The sequence below is a fragment of the Ursus americanus genome, chromosome 26, assembly GCF_024610735.1.
Source record: "Ursus americanus isolate L20-20 chromosome 26, mUrsAme1.1.p, whole genome shotgun sequence".
NCBI lineage: Eukaryota > Metazoa > Chordata > Mammalia > Carnivora > Ursidae > Ursus > Ursus americanus.
The window spans coordinates 32,307,695-32,331,259 of record NC_142152.1 but is presented as its reverse complement, the minus strand read 5'-3'; the positions used below and the strand labels follow the sequence as shown (position 1 = coordinate 32,331,259).

The 23,565-nt window shown below is 41.6% G+C and overlaps 1 long non-coding RNA gene across 1 annotated transcript; it reads left to right on the top strand.

The window, feature by feature from the left end:
- Positions 1-4,370: 4,370 nt before the first annotated feature.
- Positions 4,371-17,169, top strand: LOC123798908 (uncharacterized). The gene is made up of 3 exons (XR_015721851.1): positions 4,371-8,934; positions 14,461-14,628; positions 14,872-17,169. It is a non-coding gene; the product is annotated as an uncharacterized LOC123798908 (long non-coding RNA).
- The last annotated feature ends 6,396 nt before the right edge of the window (positions 17,170-23,565 follow it).

Here is a 23,565-nt window from a genome sequence, read left to right as displayed (position 1 = left end):
CCTCATCTTCCTCCTCTTCCCACCTCTCAGTTTCAGTGTAGTAATGTTTACTCTCATATATTGCTAGTGGGAATGCAAAACGGTACAGCCACTTTGGAAGACAGTTTGACAGTTTCTTACAAAGCTAAGTATAGTCTTACCATATGATCCAGCAATCATACTCCTACATATTTACTCAACTGACTTGAAAACTTCTCTCCACATAAAAACTTGCACATGAATGTTTATAGCAGCTTCCTTCATAATCACCAAAAACTAGAAGCTACCAAGATGTCCTTCAGGAAGTGAATGGATAAACAAAATGTGGTACAGTCACACAATGAAATTATTATCCAGCAATAAAAAGAAATGAACTATCAAGCCACAAAAAGACATGGGTGAGTCTTAAAATGTGTATTCAGTAATAAAGCCAGTGTGAAAAAGCGTGAAAAAATTATGATACCAATGTAACATTCTGGAAAAGGCAAAACTATAGTGGTCACTAAGAGATTAGTAATTATCAGGTTTTTTGCAGGGTGTGGGTTAAATAGGTGGAGGAACTTTTTAGTGTGGCAAAAAATACAAGATAAGCCTGGAGCATCTTGTAGTGTTGGAAAATAAGGTAGTGCTCAAAAAGCAAACAAACAACAAACAAAAACAAACAAGAGCCCCTTGTTGACAGAGGGTGTGACAAAGGGATGAAGGAACCAACAGAAAGAGCACCCAGTGACTAAAGTCGGAACGATTTGAGCAACAAAATTGATAAAGTACTATTGGGTTGTAACCTAAAGTATAAAGTAAATATCCTTGAGTCCATACTGATTCAAATAAATGATCGAATAAAGAAATAAATGAAAGAGTAGAGACAAATCTCCCTTGCAGAAGAATTCCAAATGATTTATGTAAGTACTCTGCCCTCTAAGAGAGGGAGCACGATTCTCCATTTCTTAAGTGTGGACTGAATATAGTGACTCTCTCCCAAAGAGTATGGTACAAGTGGAGAAACCTGACAATCACTACCCAGCCAGGTGATCAAGGTCAATATTGACAGTAATAAATCATGTTGATATTATGAACCCTTATGTAGGTGATGACAAGGACACTTTACCTCTCTGGATTTTCTCCCCAAGACCCACAACCCCAGTCTAATCATGAGGAAAGCATCAGACAATCTCAGTTCAGAGACATTCTACAAAATGCCTAATACTCCTCAAAAATGTCAAGGTCATCAAAAATAAGGAATGCCTGAGAAACTGTCACCGCCGAGAGGAGCCTAAGGAGACATGACAACCAAATGTAATGTGATAGCCAGGATGGGGTCCTGGCATAGGAAAAAGACATTAGGTAAAAATCCAGGAAATCTGAATAAAGTAAGAACTTTAGTTAATAATATTTTACCAGTATTGTTTCCTTCACTATAACAAATAGTACCATACTAATATAAGATGTTAATAATAGGATACACTGGGTTTGAGATATATGGGAACTTTGTGGTATTTCACAGTTTTTCTGTAAATTAAAACTATTCTAAAATTAAGTTTATTTAAAACTTTTCATATTACAGCTTTACTGTATGGTGGAAATTATATCCCATGCTACTATTTAAATTTCTAACTAAAGTATAAATGTCAATTAAAAATATGCAAAGGGATACATAGCTTTTCAATATAATGTTATGGGATACTTTAGCAAAAAACTTTGAAAACCACCACTTTATGGCACCTCTATAGGACTCTTTGAACTCTCAAAGGTCAAGCCTTTGCCATGGGGAAGTATATTCACAGCCTCTTACATGATTTGGGTTGGTTTCTGACAAAGAAGAGACCTCATATGGTTTAAAGTACTTGCTTTTGAATTGCATTTGGAGAACCTTCAAAAAACTAAGAAAAAAGTCCCCAGCTTTCCTATTATATTACTTTCAATATACATTTCAAGGAAAGAAATCCCTTAGCTTTGGACCTATTGAAAAGAAAGTCCTTTATTCTTCTTTTGAACTTCATAATTCCTCACAACGCTGAGAAAGCTGTAAGGTGCAATCCACCCACAAGGTATGGTTCCTAGATTCTGCCTGTGTCCAGTCTCAAAAGACCTGTTAATATAGCCAACACATGGAAACTTCAGTGCCCATTGATGGATTAATGGGTAAAGAAGGTGTACTGTGTGTGTGTGTGTGTGTGTGTGTGTGTGTGTGTGTGTGTGTGATGGAATGTTCTGGAATGATGGAATATTATTCAGCAATAAAAAAAGAAATCCTGCCATTTGCAACAACAAGGATGGACCTTGAGGGCGTTATGTTAAGTAAAATAAGTTAGAGAAGAAATATACTGTGTGATTTCAATTCAGTTACACCTGGAATCTAAAAAAACCAAATTCACAGAAACAGAAAATAGAAGAATGGTGATTGCAGGACTGTGGGAAATGGAGAGGTGTTGGTCCAAGGGTACAAATTTCCAGTTACAAAATGTATTAGTTCTGGAGATCTAATGAACAACATGGTGGCTATAGATAACAATACCGTATTATATATTTGAAAGTTGTTAAGAAAGTAGATTTCAAGCATTCATACCACAACTTTTTAAAAAAATAATTATGTCAGAGGATAGAGATGTTGACCAACCTTATTGTGGTGGTAATCATTTCACAATTTATAGGTGTACACCTTAACCTTACATTATATATGTCAATTGTATCTCAATAAAGCTGGGAGAAACAGCCTGTTAATGGTTGGAGAACACTAGCATGTTGTGAATAATTCTCCCTGTGTTCCCTGTACTCTTGGCAGCTTGGCCTCAGCTTGGTCCTGCATCATAGCCATGGAAGCAAGCATGGTCACTGTGAGATTACTCAGAGACAAGTTTGGTTTTATAAAGTTAATATTTTACTCATTAAAGTTATAATGGTGTCTTAGTCTGTTTGAGCTGTTATAACAAGAATACCATAGCCTGGGTGGTTAATGAACAAAAATCTTTTATTTCTCAGTTCTGAAAGCTGAAAGTCTGAGATCATGGCGCTGGCAGATTCTGAATCTGCAAGAGCCTCCTTCCTTATAGATGCTCATTTTCTCACTGTAACCTTACCTGAGCATTAATCCCATTCATGAAGGCTCTGCTCTCACAAGCTAATCTAGCCTCCCAGAGGTCCAACCTTCTAACACCAACACCTGGCGGTTAGGATTTTAACATATGAATTTTGGGGGGTGGGTAACAAACATTAAGACCAAAGCAAATAATAAAAAGCCTAGTTCTTCCTTAAGCCTTCATCTCATATACAGATCATACTGTTCTATTTACAAGTGTCCAAATATGTATTTATCACTTTCAGGTGGCTTTTATAATTCTCTTACATTTCCTTAAGTTTTAATTCTACCTATAAAATAATATATTGTTGTCTTTTCTTGATTGGTCTTTGTAGGTATTCATCACTTTTATTAATCTTATCAAAACATCAACTTTTGGGCTTGTTGCTTTTCTTTATTTTCTGTTTCATTATTTCTGCCCTTCTTTTTTTTTTTTTTTTCTTCTTCTTTCTCTTCTGCTTTTTTCCCCTAGCTACTTGAGAGGCTAAGGTCATTGATTTTCAGCTTTTTTTCTTTTCTTATACTTACATTTAAAGCCATGAAGGTCCTAGGGTGCCTGGGTGGCTATTGGTTAAGTGTCTGACTTCAGCTCAGGTCATGATCTCAGGGCCATAGGATCAAGCTCCACATCTGGCTCCATGCTCAGCGGGGAGTCTGCTTGTCCCTCTGCCCCTTACCCGACTTGTTCTCTGTCTCTCTCAAATAAATAAATAAAATCTTTTAAAAAGTAATGAAGTAAAGCTATGAATGTCCTAAACTGCTGCTTTGGCTGCATTTCCAAGTTCTAATACATCTTATCTTCATTATTGTTATCTTCTTGCTCATTGTTGTGATTTCTTCTTTGGCGCATGGTCTATTCAGAAATGAATTACTACATTTTCAAAAATATTTTTGGTTTTCTAGTTTTCCTTATTGCTTTCTAGCTAATTCTATCGGGGGCAGAGGACTTATTTTGAGTATTTTCAATCTTTGAATTAATTCTCTTTTAAGTCCTTTAACTTTCCAGTGAACAAAGACATCTTCCCATGCATTTAAATAAATGTTTAAGTATAAGTAACAGAACTCTATAATCTGATAAATCTTAATTTCCACGATGTTCCAATACTACTTGTGAACTCGGATTTCAACATGAAATTATAAATCTAGACCAACTTGTATTTTATGTGTTTTTTTAAGTTTATTTACTTTTTAGTACTCTCTACACTGAACATGGATGGGGTTGAGTCCACTACCCTGAGATCAAGGGTTGAATGCTGTTCTGATTGAGCCAGCCAGGCAGCCCTCCCCCCAACTTATATATATATATATATATATATATTTTTTTTTTAGAGAGAGAGAACACGTGCAAGCAGTGGCGGGGGTAGGGTGTGCAGAGAGAAAGAGGGAGAGAGAGAATCCTAAGCCGGCTCCACACCCAGTGCAGAGTTCCACTCGGGGTTTGATCTCACAACGCTGAGATCATGACCCGAGTGGAAATCAAGAGTCGGACTATTAACCGACTGAGCCACCCAGGCACCCCTAAATTGGAATCATAAAGTGAATTTATCAGTGTAAAACTGTGCTGTCTAATGCAGTAGTCACCAGCACATGTGGCAACTTAAATTTAATTGTTAACTAATCAAAATTAGATAAAATTTAGAATTCAGTTCCTCATTGAGTAGCCATATTCAGTAGCCATATTACAAGTGTGCAAACACTGCATGTGATTGGAGGCTACCATATTGAGCAGTGCCAAATAGAATATTTTTATCATTGCATGGAGTTCAATTGGGCAGCACTCCCTAGACATGCCTTTAGGGTACTGGCCAACCATTAGATTGGCTGCTCTGGGCCCTGATCCTGGTCCAGTCAGGTGACAGTCGTGTGGCACCAGCATGGTAATTTATGCAAACATCAGCCCACATAAGAGAGCTATTGTGAGAACTTAGAAAGTGATTGAGGGAGGGAGAAACACTCTGAGACTAACTCCTGATCACCCTTCAAGGCCCCCTGCCAACACCACCTCCTGTATGACACCTGCCCTTACTCCATTAAGAGACTTTCATACTTTCTCCTCGACATCCATAGTAGCCTCTTCAGAGTTCTGCCTGTGTTGTGGTGTGATTGGTACATTTCCATATCTGTCTCCAACTTTGTATTATGAGCTTCCTGAAGCCAGGACGATGTGTTTTCTTTATCTTCATGGTCTGTAATGTCTGGCACCATGCCTGGTGTATGATGGGACTGGGTACGCTGATGAATAAGAGGGAAATTTCTCTGAGAGGCAGTGTGATTTGAAGCTAAGTAGTGAAGGATCGGAATTCTACTCTCCACTTTCTGTGTGTTCTCTTTGGCAAGTCAACTACTTTTGCTGGGCTTCAGTTTCCCCTTTCTTATCAAATTCAATGAAAAGTTTGACTTAGATAAAGTGCCTCATTGCCCATTTATATATAATTAAGTGTTATATGAGAAAAAGAGCACCGTGGCCAAGGAAGCTTGGGAATACTCGGCCAAAGATGATAAGTGGGTATTCTTATTACTGTAGGAGTCCCCCAACCTTTAAATGCTAACATCCCATTATGGCACTGCAAGAAAGAGGTCGAATGTACAAAGTTTCTCAGACTTTATTTAATGGACCACGGAACTCTGTGTGTGTGTGTGTGTGTGTGTGTATGTGTCTAGAGAGAGAGAGCCATCTTAAAGGACAGCGTTGTATGGATCCTACCTTGGGAAATGGTTGATTAGCTGGTCTCTAAGGAATCATCCAGTTCCATGTTTTTATGACTTTTATGAAGATGCTGCCCAGTTTTACTGCCCCTGGTGCCCAACTTGGATAATGGTGTGACTGTGAACTCATGGAACCATACACTTAACCTTTCATTCCCTCAGTTCCAGCTTCCTCATCTCCCGTTGTACCCCCTGACCTACCCAGGAGAAGAAATTGGAACAACTGTACTTGAAATGCCTGTCAGGAAGGAAGGGACTGAGGTGCGTGCATTGAACTTTGGACCTTTCATAGTGAGGTAACGTCAGGGCTAATCTAGGAGAGCAGCTGCTTTGAAAATTGAAGCATAAGACAGAGAGAATGATTTTATTTTAATTTAAAATTGATTTTCTCAGTTCTACCACCTTTTTTTCATGATATCACGGGTGTCACTGTTTAATATATCTAATTTGAGCCATAACTTAATATACCAGGCTTTCATGCCCATGAGTTCTTAAAGCAGCAACAGATTATTAATGTTATGTTAATAAGAAAGCAATAATGAAATATTATACAGAGTTCCTACTCCATATATTATTAATGAAGACCTTTGTGTTTTGGTGGGCCTGATACTTCACGATGTGGTCACCGAATAGATTAGAAAATGTTTTTGCCTTCTCAGCAAAAAGGCCCCAAATCAGGTTACGTGACTAGAAAGTATTAGCGACAGGTAGCAAAAGTGGCCATGAGGCATTGTGGGACAGGAGGCAATGAACTTATTTCAATCTGAGGTGCCAGGAATAGGAACATTCCTGTTACTCAAGAGTGAATTGAACAGTTCTATCAGCTGCCTTAGAAATAAAAAATAGAGAAAACAGGCCTACTACAAAGCTTAGTCCTGTGGCATGCTAAATTGTCACACGCACTGAAACTTACTAACATTGATAGTAAAAACCAGTGTTCACTATATGTCTGCCATTGGCTGACACTGTTCTAAGCACTTGGCATGCATTGTCACATTTAATTCTTGTGGTGACTTTAAGATGGAAGTGCTATCTTTATTCTCACCAGGGGGAATAAGCACAGGGACGTGAACGGCCTTTAGTAGTAAGTGGCAGACATAGGATTTGAACCTGGACAAGCCGTCTGAGCCCATCCTCGTAACCTCAACACTGAGAATGGAAACTTGTCCTGTCAGGTCTGAGCTCTGGGGAAGCACCGCAGGCCTCTGGCCCATCCAGAGAAGCTTCATGTGTGTCCAGTAATGGACTCATTTGCCTGGATCTCCAAGATCACCATGGGGGGCGCCTGAGTGGCTCAGATGGTTAAGCTCTGCCTTTGGCTCAGGTCATAATCTCAGGGTCCTAAGATCAAGCCCCACATCAGGCTCCCTGCTCAGGGGAAAGTCTGCTTCTCCCTCTGACCTACCCCCCTTTCATGCTCTGTCTCTCTCTCTCACTCTCTCTCTCAAATAATTAAATAAAATCTTTAAAAAAAAAAAAAAGGTCCCATGGGTCTCACAATGACCAAGCCCCTCAAGCCAAATGTTATGTTAGAGTGGGAGTAGAAGTCCAAAGAGATCTTCCAATTATACTGTGACTCTGTATTAGAGGTGTCCAGAGTCACGTGCTCTCCTAAAAGGCCATTTTGTTCTTCATGAGACCAACATCACCAGAGGATTGGGGACCTATCAAAAATTACACACATGCACCCCTACCCCCCGTCTCCCCCTACATCCCCACCCACATCCTCCATCCCAGCCATCAGTCCTGCCCTGCCCTTGGCTATTGTGGTTTTGTCTGTATCCCCCAACCATTTCTCACATGAGATTGGCCTCCTCTCCCCTTGGCAGGTGACCTGTACTTTGTTGGACTTTGTTCAAAGAGCACGGGCTCCATGTTCACCTGCTAAGTATGCCAGTCACATACTCAGGTGGGTGAGATGCACCCCAGTCTCACCCCACTCAGATCATTAGGAGGAAGAGATTGTGTAACCCACAGATTCCAAGATCCCAAGAATCCTGTCGCCATCTTGGCTTCTCCCATCTCCCTCCCTGGGTTTTGCCAGACACAAGGAAATTCTGAAAAGCAAAGTGCCATTTTCTTCAATCATTTGCTTTTGAAAATGGGAGAGATGATACAAAGTTGACTTAGCCAATGCCCTTTCCGTGCAGATACGAAGCCCATTGTAGCTGTGATTTAAATACTAATTATATGCCAGTTTTCGTTTTAAGGTTTTTTTTGTTTGTTCCTTTATAGAAGCAGTCAGGGGAGTGACTAAAAGCTTATTCATTGGCAGGATTTTTCTTTTGGAAATGAACATGCTGGCACAATTTTAATTGGGTTTTAGTTGTTGTTGTTTTAATTCTCACAGTGATGGCTTGGCTATGTCTTTTGGGACTGCAGAGGGAAACTGGCATCTGGTGTTTGAGGATTCTGGGGATTTGCACCATATTTATGTGTAATAACTATACAGTAAATAAACAGAATGAATAATTAAGTGAATAATGAGTTTCTCGGAAAAGAGGATTCTTCGGAAGACGTCGACAGAAATTCTCACGTGTGTTGCGCCCTCCGTCCTATGCAGTGAGTCCATGCTGCTCTCACAGTGTCATTGCCCCCATGGAAACCAGCAAGGACACCTTCCAAGCTGAAATCCAGCATGCCATTCATCAACGTGGTTTGATAGAAACAAGATATTTTCTTCCCGTTGTGAGGAGGTTGGATTTATGTCTCTTAGAATTACCTTTTTTTACTCTAGAGAGAGATATTTGCCTCTTAAAAATAAAATCCACGAGATTAAATTTCATTGAACAGTTTCTCTCTGAGGAACTAAAAACCTGAAATTCCAGGAATTCGCCGTAGCTGGTGAAATTACATTAATGCATGTTAATACCCATATTAACCAATCCAAGGTGCCCTTGCTTCTGGATGTGCCCTGGGCCCAAAGTGAGTCTTCCCAGAGGTAAAACCACTGTGTAATTACTGTTATTTCATGTGTGTGTGTTCGTGCATTCACTCATTCGTAAGTTTTTGCCTTCTCTCATTCATTCAGCAAGTTATTGAGCACCCACTGTATACCCAGCACTACGCCAGGCTCTGGTGATACAAGATGATGAGCAAAACCAGACCAGTGCCAGTCTTTCTGGACCCCTCATTCTTACCAGGGAGACAGCAACCACATCACACAATGAAAGGTAAGTTGCCACTGTGACAGGTGCTATGAAGGAGGCCATGTTAGTGTGCTCGGGCTGCCATAACAAAATACACAGACTGGTGGCCTCAACAACAGAAACTCATTTTCTCACAGTTCTAGAAGTTGCAAGATCACAGAAGTCCAAGATCACAGAATCAGCAAATTTGGTCTCATCCGAGGCCACTCTCCTTGACTTGTAAATGGCCACCTTTTCTCCATGTCTTCACCTTGTCTTTCCTCTGTGTGTGTGCTTGTGTGTGTCTTTGTCCTCATGACCTCATTTTAACTGAATTACCTTTTCAAAGGTCCTATCTCCAATACGGTCACGTTCTGAGATATTGCGGGTAAGGGCTTCAACATATGAATTTTGGGGGACACCATTCAGCCATAACAGAGAGGTATCTGGTACATATGGAGATATTAACAGGGACAGATCAGATACCCAAGCAGAGACATAGGGTGGGCTTGCTGAGGATTAGGTGGGGATCTCAGGGATGACTAGGAGCTAACTATACAAGAAGAGGAGCAGAGCATTCCAGGAAGAGGAAGGGTCACCAAAGCCCATCAAAGAGAGAGTATGGCCAGTAGCAGAGACCAAAGGGAAGCAGACTATGGTGGCTAAAGAGCTGTGAGGTAGGGCATGGCCCCTAGGATGATGCTGACATTATAGAGGGGGGCCAGGCCATGCAGAGACTTTTGTCTTTTTCTCAAGATCAGTGGAAGACCACTGAAGGTTTTTAAGTGAGGACAGAAGTGGCATGCCTAGATTTGCCCTTTGGAAATATCAGTCTGGCTACCGTGTGGAGAACAGACGTGTGGGGTTCTGGAGTGCCTTCAGACGGGCACTGGATACAGAGGAACACTGTAGGTATCCAAGCAAGAGACAGAAGTGGCTGGATTCAGGAATTAGGGTAGGAGCAGAAAGAAATTAGTCAGTTTGCAAGAGAAATGAGGGACAATGGATTAAATATGGCTAGGCACTGAGTGACAGGAACTGGTGACGGATTAGATCCATTGGGCACTGGGTGAGGGAGAAGATGACAGATTGTCTCCTGCATTCCTGACTCCCATAACTGGGTAAACAAAGTACAAGTCAGTGGGATCAAGTTGAGTTTTGGTCATATTGACGTCATAGTCACCAAAGACCCCTTAGCCACTTCCTGTGCCTCCTCCACACAGATACCTCTCTCCCTTGTACATGCTGTTCTGCTGGCAGCACTCTTTCCCACTTACACTTGACCACCCAAGCCCTTCACATCTCAGCCCAAGAGCCAACTTCTCAGCACTGAGGCCTTCCTGAATTGCTCAAACTAGACTACGTGTCCCTTTCACACACTTTTATAACACCTGTACTTTAATTTCAGAGCAATCGTTATAATTAAAATTGCACAGTTACCGGTTTAAATTCTATTTCTCCCACTAGAATGGAAAGCCTACGAAGGGCAAGGCAATAACTGTCTAATTAGTACAGCAGACTGGTGGTTCCAGTCTGACTAGAACCCGACTCTTTGGGTTCGAATCTTGACTTCCCCACTTCCTAGTGGTGTGAATTTGGGCAAGGTCTTTTATCTTGCTGCACTGCAGTTGGCTTTATATATAAAGTGTGGATTATGACAGCACATTCTTCATAGAATTGTTGGGATGATTAAATGAGTTCATTAGCAAGAAGTGTTTGTAACAATGCTTGACATATAATAAGCACTCAGTAAACATTAGCTACAATTATTTTTCATCACTGTATCCCTAAGTATTTGACGGACAGATGATCAGATAAATGGATGGACCAATGAATAGGTAGATTGAGGAATAGGTAAGGTGAGAAGAAGTAAGACACAATCCTTATTAAGCTATGTTGAATGAGCACAATGGTAAAGCAAGGAAACCCAAATAGGTATTGTGAAAAGAGGAGCTGGCCCATTCTTCAAGACTTAGCTAACTTCCAAGATGTTGGGTCCCATGAAGGTAAACTTCTCCTGGACGCTCACTTTCAGGCAGGGCCTTAAGGAATCTCCATCAAACTTTCTTCAACAGTAAACCACATTATTTGTTTCTGGACTCCAGAAGAGAGAGAAATAAATCACCACAACCCAACTGTCCCCTTCTTAATTAAACTGCACATTTCCCAACTTCCCTGTGAATTTTTTTAAAGATAAAATAAAAAACTTAGTCTGACTTAAACAATAAACTGAATCATTAATTCATTCTTGTGTCCCTCCTCCAAACATTTATGGAATTCCTCTTCTATGTCAGGCACTGGGGTGGGTATGAGGTAGTTACCAAGCCAGATAAGATACCGTCCCCGTCCCTGAGAAGCCCGAGTCCTAATAAGCATCATAAAGATGTTTTACATAGATATTCATGATAGATAGACCTGATCAAAATAAAGCAGATCCAGAAGCAGAAGCTGTTTTCTGGACAGAGGGCAGCAGACTATTACAGATCCTCCTCACTGTAACTCTTGCTTACCCCGCTCTGATGGGTCTTCAGTGCTGAAGCCACCACATAGGAAAGCCGAGGCTGCTTGGTCCCAGCCGGAAGGTATTTTCATTGCTGTGACTCTACTTATAAAAGCAACTCGCGTCTCGTATATTCTTTTTTGCCCAAAGGATTCTCTTTCTGTAATTTATTACAAAATTCAAGGCCATTTCATTAGGGGGAAATGCGCCATATCATTATTATAACAACTCCCCCTATTTTTGTTCAATTTTGAAACTGACAATCTAAAGACTATTTTTAGCTCAGTCATGTGAGATTATTTGTTTCCTTCTGAGAAGTTTTTCCTTCGGACTAGTTAACATGAATTTTATGCTCACTTATTATGTCACATGCTCCAATTCAATTTATTTTAAAGCAGATTCTTTGTGGAAAACTGTAAAGCTAATTTGAATTGATTCTTTAGAGATTCCATTTTAAATGACGTGCTATAAAATTGGCAGACAAAGTGAAAAAATGGAATTGAATTTTCTTCTTCAGCTACTCATTGGATTCAGAAATCTTGCTTTTCGGCACTGCCAAGGGTTTTGATATAATGTTTTATGCAATTTTCATAACATTTATCTTAAACTCCACCGCCTTTAGTTCGGTTGTTCAACTCAAAATGGTTTCCTGATATTTCCATGGAAAAAAAGCAGAGTTCTTGCTACAGGAAGAATTGGGTGCTTTCATACGAATCTCCTGCCATCCACAGGGGTGCCCGTCTGTGAAACATCTGGTGTAATGCAGGTGTTTTAATTCCGGAATGAATGTTGAACGTTTGTGGACAAACGTGCTGAGGGAGGTGTGGAATAAAACCGCATCCCCCACTTCCTCCCACTCTGCACAACTTATATTCCTCCCTCTCATATTTGATGGATTTACAGCTTGAGGAAAGCGTGGGAATAATAGGCAAGACGCCCGACGGCTTACTTTCCCGTCCTTCATGGCCCCCGAGAGGCGCCCATTGTTCGTCAGGGCTGCGGGCTCCAAGCTAATCAGAAACAGCCGTCACCGAGTGGTGACGAGGACCCCGGGTTTGGTACATCTGATTCCACTCGATGATTTATATCAGATTATTACCAATCGAATGGAAACTACATGTCTGCAATTTCCCCTTGAGACACACTTGTTTTCTTTGATGTGTTTTTTAGAGGGAGTTTTATTTCATCTTTCCCTGGGATGCCCTAAATTGCAACTATCATTGCTATTGACCCAGCTCATCGGCTCACAGGCTGAGGGTCCCCCGTGTGCACAGCCACCACCGAGTGTGACATCAAGTACTCGGAGTCACTTTCCTAAACCCAGGTTGGTCCAGAAAGGAGCCAATCCTTGCCACCCTTGTTTTTGTTCTGATTACAAAGAAGGTAACTGTGTGAAGGGAGTGCACCCGTCAGTCAGGGTTCATAGGAAAAAGCAGACCTCGGGCCCCCTTCTCCATTAGACACACAATGCCTAGGGCTCACAATATGTGTAGGGGCCCCCCAAAAGCTTTCATTGTAATTAAAATGAATGTAATCATCAATATATAATAATGAACCAAGCCTAGATATTTGTTTTTCTACCAAAAGAGCCTTAAAATATCAATTTTAATATGTATATTTTTTTAATGGAGGAAGGGATACAAGGCCAAGTATCTTGGGCCCGCCAGTCATCATGCAGCCCTGAGCAGAATAGCTATGAGAGACATGGGACAAGGATTGATTATAGGGTCAGACCTTCTGTGACTATGGGAGCTGGTAGAGAGGTCTAAGCAAGCCCTTGTGGGCCTCTGCGTGTGAAGGTGTAGGTCAACAAGGACAGCAATTGGAAAAAGAGCTGGTTGTGAAGACAGGGGGTCTCAACTAGGATGATTCCCCACCTCCCATTCAGAAGACTGGCAATATCTGGAGACCATTTGGCTTATCACGACTAGGGTAAAGGTTGCTACTGGTATCCAGGGGCCCTGCTAAACATCCTACAATGTATGGGACAGCTCCACACAACGAAGAATCATTTTGAATTCTCAAAAGAGCAATAGTGCTGAGGTTAAGCAACCCCGAGGTTAAAGTAGAGGAAGGCCGGGAACTGCAGGGCTGGTCAGAGCCCATGTCTATCTCCCACAGCCACCAAGTTCAAGGGGGAAGTGACTTGCAGAAGGAGCAGATCCTTCGCCATGGAGCTACGCTTGCACCTGACTGAGGACTTGGAGAAGCTGAAGCAGGAGACTGGGGGGGCTGCAGGCCTGGTGAGCCAGCAGATGAGCAGCCATGTACGCGAGCTGCAGCAATGCATGTGCCCTGCGCCCACTGTCAGAGTGGGAGGGCTGCTGCTTCTCTGCAGATGCATTCCTGGAACCCCGGGCTAACCCACCCCCAACCTTGCATGCCCTGAAATCAGATGTGGTGGAAAACCGTCTCAATGCAGACACCTGGTGTGCCTTAGACCCAGGGTCGCACATCAGCATCTGTTATTTCAGAAATAGAGTTATGGCTGGACACGCAGCTGCCCAGACAGACTACATGTCCCAGACTCCCCGGAAGTGAGATGTGGCCGTGTCACATGACTCTGAGGGCAAGCCATTGTGCCAGCTCCAAAGAGGGGCCTCCAGACACTGGCTGTGCCCTCCTCCATGTGTTTTTGCCCCCTTCCCACTATCTGGGACCCAGGCATGAAGGCGATCCAGCTTCAACCATCCAAGGACAAAAGCTGAACACAAGATGGAAAGATTCTGTGGCCCAGAAAATCCTTACCTTAAGCACCTTTTGTTCTTAAGGAGTTCTGAGTGAGCATGTTAGTTTCTTATGTTGTAGATGATTAAAGCCAACTCAAATTCACTGAAGAAAGGGAATGTATTTGCTCACATCATTGGGAAGTCTGGGGTAAGAATTTCAGGCATAGCTAGATCTAGGGCTTCAAAAGATGTCATAAGGCTCTCCATCTCTCAGCACTGGCTTTCTGCTGAAGTCCAGAGAAGATGGCATTGAGAAACCCCAAGCTTCTAATTTCCTAAGAGCTCATGACTCAGGAGAATATAGGAAATCCTCTCTCTCAATGTGTATTTTTAATTATACAGAGCAAATGCTGAATGGCCCTGCTGGGGTCACAGGCTCACCCCTGAACCAACTGCTATGAACCCCAGAAGAAGGGAGATTGGAATAAATCTGTAAAAATCAGTCACTGCTACAGTCCACTCGGGAACTTAGCCAACATCACCAGGAGTGAAGACAGTGCCGATGAGGGGGTAAGGTCAGGGAATATCCACTGGGGTTCAAGGGAGGGAAAATCATGCTCCACTAGAGTAGGAAAGGCTTCACAGCAGAGGTGGGATTGGAGCTGGGTGTTGAAAGACTAAGAGTTTAAAAATGGGTACAGAAGAAAATACTGTACTTTCATTCCTGACCATTTTCAAAGGCTTGAGCAAACTCAGTAGCCCTGTGCGATGAAAAGGATCATGTTGTTTTTCTTCCCGTTGCCGTTGGTTCAGAATGAGAAGTGTTTCCCTTTGAGCACCGAGTCCTTCCAGAGACTGACCAAGGTGGGGGAAGAGTCGGGGTCTCGGGACACAAATCTCCAACACGGGCACTCGCACGTAAAGCAGGAAGAAACTTTTGCTTCTTCGTAACCTGAAGAAAGGTTGGTAAGTGTAACTGGCAGTTCCCTTAATCACTCCAGAAAGGCTTGTTATATAAATAAGTGATTCAAATATGAAGTGACTTACCTGAGGAAACATGCATTTCTTTTTGTTTGTTCGTTTGTTTCTCATGTTCCTAGCATGCTTTCCTTCAGTTTGGAGTGGAATGAGTTTGTAATTTTAATACACATGTATTAATTCCAAAACTCCCTGGTGTTGGGATTTCAGGAATATGTTTTTATTGAGGTTTCATGTAGCTTAGCGATTTCCCAAGCAGTCAGGCCGCCAGGGCCTGTGGTGCGTTTCTGCAGTAAAGGGGTCAGACCTTTGGGATGGAAATGCCTCTGTGGCCAACCACAGGGCTACTGGCTGCATCAAGCCAGGTACCCTAAAAGGTGGTGGTGGTGATGATGAGAATGATGATGGTGATGACCAAGATAGCAGCTGGTGATCTTACAGATGATACAGCTAGGATATAAGCCCCATTCTCCCCTGCTCTGAAGAGACTGTTGTATTGTCTTTTTTAAAGAACTGAGGTACCTTTCATTGGTTCAAGAGCTGTAAGAGCATCTGGGGATTTATTGTTTCCAGTTATTTGATGATGGAATGATTTCTTGGGATACAAAGTTATTTTCGTTGGCAAGTCTGCACCTTCGTGCAGGGCGTGGGAGATGTACTCCTCTGTGCCTTAAGCTGACCCTCTCTGGACAAGTTTGTCCTTAGAGCGCCTTGAAAGCAGGTCAGCAGCCCAGCCTTTGTCATCTGTTTCCTTTGGGGGCCGAGCCATAACACTCCCATAAGGACAAGAGTCCTACAGGGATTCCTGACGTCAGATGGCTAGAGCCACGTAAACCACTCTAACTTAATTGGATTGATTTGACTGGTGGGGTAGATCGTATTATTGTTCTCAATCATTGGCTCTCCATTTTAATTCCCATGCACTGCCATGTAACTTGCAGTGTCTCATATGCTGGGAGCATACTTCTCCATCGCCTTGACATAGAGTTTGGTGCCGTGACTTGCGTTTTCATGAGCAAATGGAGATGTGAGTGGAAGAGACTAGGTGCCAGGTAGGAGCAGAGGCTTTACGAGACTTCACTCTTCCTCCCTTGCTCATCTGCCTCCCTTCCTTTCCATCTGCCAGGAGAGTGGCTTGTCCCCGTTTGGTACTGATCTTTCAGCCTAGGTTCTCATATGTAAAGTAATATTTGTTGTTATAAGCTACTGAAATTCAGGCTTGTTACAATGACATAATTATGGGAAAGCTGACTGGTACAAATGGCCACTTACTGTCCTAAACACTCCAGTGAAGAATGGTCCAACTCTCTATATATGTGGATACAGACTAAGGTTGTGACAAATCTATCAGGAAAAATTAATCCTAAGCATAAGAAAACTAAGGCACTCTAGTCAGATTAAACCAACAATAACAAGAAGCCAATTTTGCCTGTGAAATTTGTGAAGGCTATAAAAATAAGCGTATTGGAGAGAGTGTGCTAGAAATAAGCATTCTTAGACATTGTTAGTGGGGCGTAAATTAATATAATGATGCTGGAGATTAATTCAGAAATAATCCTAATGCTAATAATAATAGATGCCATTTATAGAGTATCTTGATGTGCCAGGCACGACTATTTGAAGTTTTACTAATCTCACTTGAATAAATAAAATTGGTTTACCTGTACTAGTTCACTTAATCCTCATAACAACTTTGTAAGGGAGATATTATTATTAAACAACATATTTCAACAGCCTTCAAAATTTTGTCTGCTCTTTGATTCACATCTGGGAATTTATCCTAAGGAAACAATTAAAGATGGGGCATACACTTTTAATATAAGAATGTGGATGACAGTATCGTTTATAATTATGAAATTTGGAAGCAATATAAATATTCAGAAAATGGGGATCTTTTCAACAAATTGATCCATTTAAAGGTGATATAAAAATATGTAGGAGGCATGAAATACAGTAAGTAAGTGATAGCCACTAGCCATATGAGCACCTGAAATGTGGCTAGTCTGAAATGAGATATATGGTAAGTGAAGAATCAGTATGGGGAAAAAAGAATGTAAAATAATCTCCTTGATAATTTATATCTATTTATTTTTATTTATATAATTTTATATTGATTGCAATGTTGTATTGATATTTTGGACATATTCAAATTAATTTCACTTTCTCCTTTGTACTTGTGAAATTTTTACTTTTATTTTTTAGTAACAACTATATATGTTTAAAGTATACAACATAATGTGGGCTATACAATAAGGTTTTGACGTACATATACATAGGAAAATGATTACTACAATCAAACTCATTCACATACCCACCTCCTTACATCATTCCTTCGTTGTGTGATGAGAGTGCCTGGAAATGTACTCTTTTAGCAGATTTCTGGTACACAATGCGGTATTATTAACTATAGTCACTGCGCTGTGCATTAGATCTTTATATCCATTCATCCTACGTAACTGCAGCTTCTCTCCCCAATGTCTCCCCCTTTCCCTCACCTCCCTGCCCCTGGTAACCACCATTATGCTCTCTGCTTCAATGTATCCAACTTTTTTGTGTTCTGCATATAATTGAGATCATGAAGTATTTTTCTTTTGGGGTCCAGCTTATTTCATGCAGCAAAATGTCTTCTAGGTTTATCCGTATTGTTGTGAATGGCAAGATCTCCTTCTTAAAGGCTGGATAATATTCCAGGGGCTCTACATGCCACAATTTCTTTATCCACTCATCTGTTGATGGGCAGTTGGGTTGTTCCCATATTTTGGCCATTGCGAATAATGCTGCCGTGAACAGGAGAGTTAAAGATCTTCTTTGAGGTACTGATTTCACTTCCTTTTCATATATACCCAGAAGTGGGATTGCTGAACCATATGGCAATTCTCATTTTAATTTTTTTGAGGAACCTCCATACTGCTTTCCATGATGGGTGCACCAGTTTGCATTCCCACCAGTGTACAAGGCTTCCCTTTTCTGCATGTCCTCACCAGCACTTACCTGTTGTCTTTTGATGATAGCCATCCTAACAGGTGTGAGGTGATATCTCACTGTGGTTTTGATTTGCATTTCTCTGATGATGAGTGATGTTGAGCATCTTTTCATGCACCTGTTGGCCATCTGTACGTCTTCTTGGCCATCTGTATGTCTTCTTTGGGAAAATGTCTATTCAGGCCCTTGGCCCCTTTTTAAATCAGGGTGTTCCTTTGCTATCGGGTCGTCTTTATACTTTTTAAAAATGTGGCTACTAGAAAAACTTATGAATTCATATGTGATTCACATTTATTTTAGGCTTTGCGAGCCACATGGTCTCTGTTACAACCATTCAACTGCTATTATAAGGCAAAAGCAGCCATAGACAACACGTAAATGAATGGACATCACTGTGTTCCAATAAAATTTTATTTGTAAAAATAGGCAGCTACCCAGCAGGGGCTGTAATCTGCTGAACTTTGTCTAGATCAGAGTTTCTTAGTCTTGGCCCTATTGACATCTGGGGCTAGAGAATTAGTTGTTAAGGGCTGTCCTATGCATTGTAGTATGTTTAGTGATGTTCTTGGCTTCTACCATGAGACACCAGTAGCACTATCTGCCCCAGTTTTGACTCCCAAAATGTCCCCAGACCTTGCCAAATGTTCCCTCTGGTTGAGAACCATGGGTCTATTGTATATGATTTTATTTCCGTGAGAACAAAAATTGTGTGCCTGTGTAGTGTTCTGGAAGGCACACTCCAAGGTGGTGGTATTACATGGTTTTCCCGCATCCCTTTGCTTTTTTGTGTTTTCTAAATTAACATATGTTCGTTATTTAATATATAAAAAGCACAATTGTGTAGTTAAAGGAAGCAAAATGACAAAGATAAAATAAGATGACAGAAAGAAAACCATGTATAGGAAAGAAAGGTTGGGTGAGTGGAGAACGTAACCTCTTCCTCAGAGAACACGTTCTCCACTCAAGTCAGGCCCTCAAGTGCCACCCGACAGGTAATGTCCCATGACCGAGTTGGTGGGTTTGGAAAGATGAGTCTACCACTGGAGTGGGCTGCTGTAAGTATTTACCGAAGAGAAGTAGGCTTGATTTTTATTTTCACGCAACACCCCATTGGGTCTAAGGTATACTGGGACCTCCGCAGCTGGAAGCTATAAGGGAGGGGGGAAGTAAGAGGTTAGACAGAATTTCAGAATGAGACTTGAGAATGCTGACTCCTGAGGCGCCGGGGGGGGCTCAGTTGGTTAAGCATCCAACTCTTGATCTCAGCTCAGGTCTTGACCTCAGGGTTGTAAGTTCAAGCTTAAAAAAAAAAAAATTGTAGAACACTGACTCCATGTAACTACTTCTCACAAAGACCCAGATAGTAGCAACTCATGGACTTAAGCAGTAGACCAAGCAGAGGGGACTTCCGGCCACAGACCAGAAGGTACTACTGTTGGACAGAACAATGGAAAAGCACAGATCAAGCTGACAAGAGTGGAAGGGGGTCAGTGGGGAAGCTGATATCTTCATCTCACTCTGTGTGAAGTTAGGAAATATTGTCTCAAGTTTGTGCAATGAGAAACAGAATTTCAGTACATTAGTTGAAGTTATGAAAGTAACCAATGGAAGAATAAAAAATAATACTGTGACTACCAAGCTTTGGAATGGAGAAGGGGAAGTGAAGGCAGAGTAAGTAAACTTTCATCTTCCAATATTGACCAATAATGATAATGATAAATGATGAAAGCAACGAGTAAGCATATTATCTATGGTGACAAGGTCAACACCACAAGACACAAAAATAGAAATGGTCAAGCAGTTGCCTTTGGGATGTGGTTGCAGAGGGAGGTGGTTTGAGGGGTAGAGTGTTGCTTCTGTAGTATTCAAATTTTTTTAATCCTATACATGTATTCCAAAATTTGAAAAATATGTATAATTTGAAAATCACCAGGCAAAGTTTAATTATTAATCAGAAGGCTATTCAGCAAGTATAGACTCTGTGTAATTCATGGGACAAATCTCTTACATTGTGGGAAAGCCCAGTGAAATCTCCCTTCCCAGCAATGGAGAACACATCTTTGGTGTTCCCCCAATTTCTGGGCCTGTCACCACCAAAAAGAACTGGCTCCACATGGACACAATTTGATTCGCTGGACTCCATTTTCGTCCTGACAACATGGACCAACATGAGAGTCATCAGACTTCTTCTAGAAGTAATGTGTTTCAATCTTTTGTTGCTCAAAATAGGGAATAACGTAACAACAGTGGTTCTCAACTGTGGCCACACGTGAGCCTCTCTCATGGAGCTTTAAAAACATAACCCTGCCCAGGCCCCACACTAGACCAATGACTTCAACGGTCCAGGCTTTGATATTAACAACAACCAAAGTTCCCCGGGTGTTTCTATCCTGCAGTTAAAGTTGATAATCTCCGGCCCAGTCTCCCATGTTTTGTTCATCGAGTATTGAAGCAGGCTCACCTCAGGGTAGTACACGCTTCCTTCATCATCATGGTCCTTGCAAGCAGTCACATTTCTTCTTCTCAGTGCAGAATCTGAACCTCTTGACAGCTCCTCTTACTGTGAAATTCTCTCCCTCAGTTTCTTTGATCCCCTCTCTTCCTGATGCTCTTCCTCTCAGTCTGTTCATGGGGTACCCCTCCCCTGTCTTCTTGGGACTCCTCTCTCCTTCTTGGTCACATTCTCTCAGGGATTTCAACTACCTTCTTGACCACCACTGTCATCATACTGAGGATGGCATCCAAATCTTCATCTCCACCCCAGATCTCTCTCTGGAGCTCCAGTTGTCTACCGGACATCTCCACTTTGATATCTCACAGGTTCTTCATCCAAAACTTGCCCCCAAACGGCACTCCTCCTCTATTGCGCAAAACCCTCTCTCCCATCTTCCCTGCTGTGTTGAACGGCACCAGTTATCCAATTCCAATATCCAACCAAACAAACCCAAGCTCCAGGAATCCCCTAGACACTTCCTTTCCCTCCTCCAACTAGCATTCAATTCACTCTGTCTTAGTTAACCCCCTTCTGCTTCATCTCTATGGCCTGGCTATGGTCAGTCTATCATTATCTCTTTCTTGGATATCTGCAAGAAACTTCTATCCAGTCTCCCTGCCTTAATCATGTCCCCTTTTGATGCCTACTTTGGCCAGAGTGATCGTTCCAAAGCACAAATATGACTGTGTCAATCTCCTGCTTAAAACCCTTCCATCACTTCCTCGTGGTCTTCCAAGTCCAAACTTAGAAAGGTCCACAAGGCACGCAGTAACTCACTCCTCCCTGCCTCTCCAGTTTCAGCACCTGCTACCGCTAACAGATGCCCCATGCATCTCACCACACTGAGCACCTCTACCCCACCCGCAGGCCCCCTAATCTGCCATCTGCCTTCCTCTGTGCTTTCCCCTGTGGATCCTGGGCCTGGACCGGCCTTCTTGACTTTAAACTGTCTCCTACTTATGCTTGAAAATTTTGCTCAGACCTCACCATCTCCAAGCCACCTCCTCCTCCTTGGTGCCTGTCCCAGCACCTGGAAAACATTCAACAAGTGTTTACAGAATGAGTGAATACATATGTTCTTAATTTCAGAGAAAGAATGGAATTACTACATGGAGAAAGTGAAAAAGATAATTATAATTTATCTCTACCTCTTAAATGCACTGATTTTTAAAATAAAGTTATCAGTGTATTCTAAAGAGTCCTGGGGGTCCCATAGAGCCCCCTCAAAGGCTCCCAGAGAAGCTCTTCATTTTAAATAAAACTACTTCATTTCATCTATTTTATATGTGGGTCTTCTGAGAAAGGTCTAGTTTGAACAGTGTTTTGTGGCCAAGAAATATTTGAAAACCAATGGTCTAAATTATTCAAATAATTAAAATGAAGTGCAATTTCTGTTTGAATTACTCCCCCCAAAAGTTCTCATCTCTCTGTTTCTTTTTAAAGCAGCATAACACAGGGATGTTTTCTCCTAGTTTAATTTAGTATCCTAGTGACATATTGCCTTTTTTTTTTTTTTGGCTTTAAAAAGAAATTGTTATTTTGAATTGATAGTATAATGCATCTGGTCACAAAAAGGAATTCAGTGAAAAATCAGCCTCCCACAAATACTCATCCTCCATCTTTGAGAGACAAACTATAGCCAACTTCAGCACATCATTCTAGGGACTTCCGTTCAGGGATCACTGCTCTGGTGAACAGGGGGCCCATCCCCTTGCTAGCGACAATGGAAGAACAAGCCTTCTACACGCCACTGATGGTTTAATCATTAAGAACTTGGAGTGGCCTTGGAAGGACACCTGGCCCCGCTATCCAATGACTGTCAGGAAGAAGGGCTTAACATAAACTCTCCCAATATCAAAACCATTTTTTGACAGACAACCTCTAGCATTTGCTTGGCTCATATCCAAATACCCATTTCAGTCAGCTTATTAACTTACCTAGGGGCACATTTTCTTCCTAATATATTTTGGAAGTGTTATCAGGAAATTACACTTCTTAAAATGAGACGGTCTGTGGGTGCTTTACTGAGATTTTTTTTTTCAACTGATTAGAGTATTTGACATTTCAGTAGATAGTGTTGGGACATTTGACTCTCAAATGGGAAAGAAAAGGAAAAAAAAAATTCCTACTTCATGCCCATCACAGAAACGAATTAAAGATCAGCTGCAGATCAGGGCACCTGGCTGGCTCAGCTGGCAGAGCATGGGACCCTGGATCTTGGGGTTGCAAGTTCGAGTCCTATGTTATGTGTAGAGACAACTCAAAAATAAAATCTTTAAAAAGATGTCCTGAAGATCTAGGCATGGGAAAAAATACTCAAAATCTATGAGAAGAAAATAGAGCACCTCTCAAAATTTTGGAGAAGGAAAGTTGTGGTGTTTTTTTTTTAAGATGACACAAAAAAGGCAAACTATGAATAGAGGAACATCTGATTACACCTAATTAAAAACCTTTGTCAAAATAACACCATGAACAAGATTAAAAGACAAGTGGTAGCCTGTGAGGAGTACAGAACAGCTAAGAGACAGGTCTATTATTCTCTGCAATGTATAGGATTCCCACCAATGAGGCAGAACAAGACATACAACGAATGGAAAAGCAGGCAAAGGACACAAACTGGGAATGCAGAGATGAGGAAATAAGAATGGATGATGCACGGGGCGCCTGGGTGGCACAGTCAGTTACGTGTCCGACTCTTGGTTTCGGCTCAGGTTGTGATTTCAGGGTCATGAGATTTAGCCCCCCATCAGGCTCCACACTCAGCAAGGAGTCTGCTTGAGAATTCTCTCTCTCTCTCTGCCCCTCCCCCTGCTCATGCGCACACTCTCTCTCTCTCTCAAATAAACAAATAAATCTTAAAAAAAAAAAAGTGGAAGATGCACGTATGAAAAGATATCCAACTTCATATATAATGAGGGAAGTGCGGTTGAAACAACAATAAGATCTTTTTTTGCCAATCATATTGGCACACATCTTGAAGTTGGAGAATATGAAATGTTGGCTAGGATGTGGGGAAACTGGCACTCTCATTCACTATTGTCGAGAGTATAGAC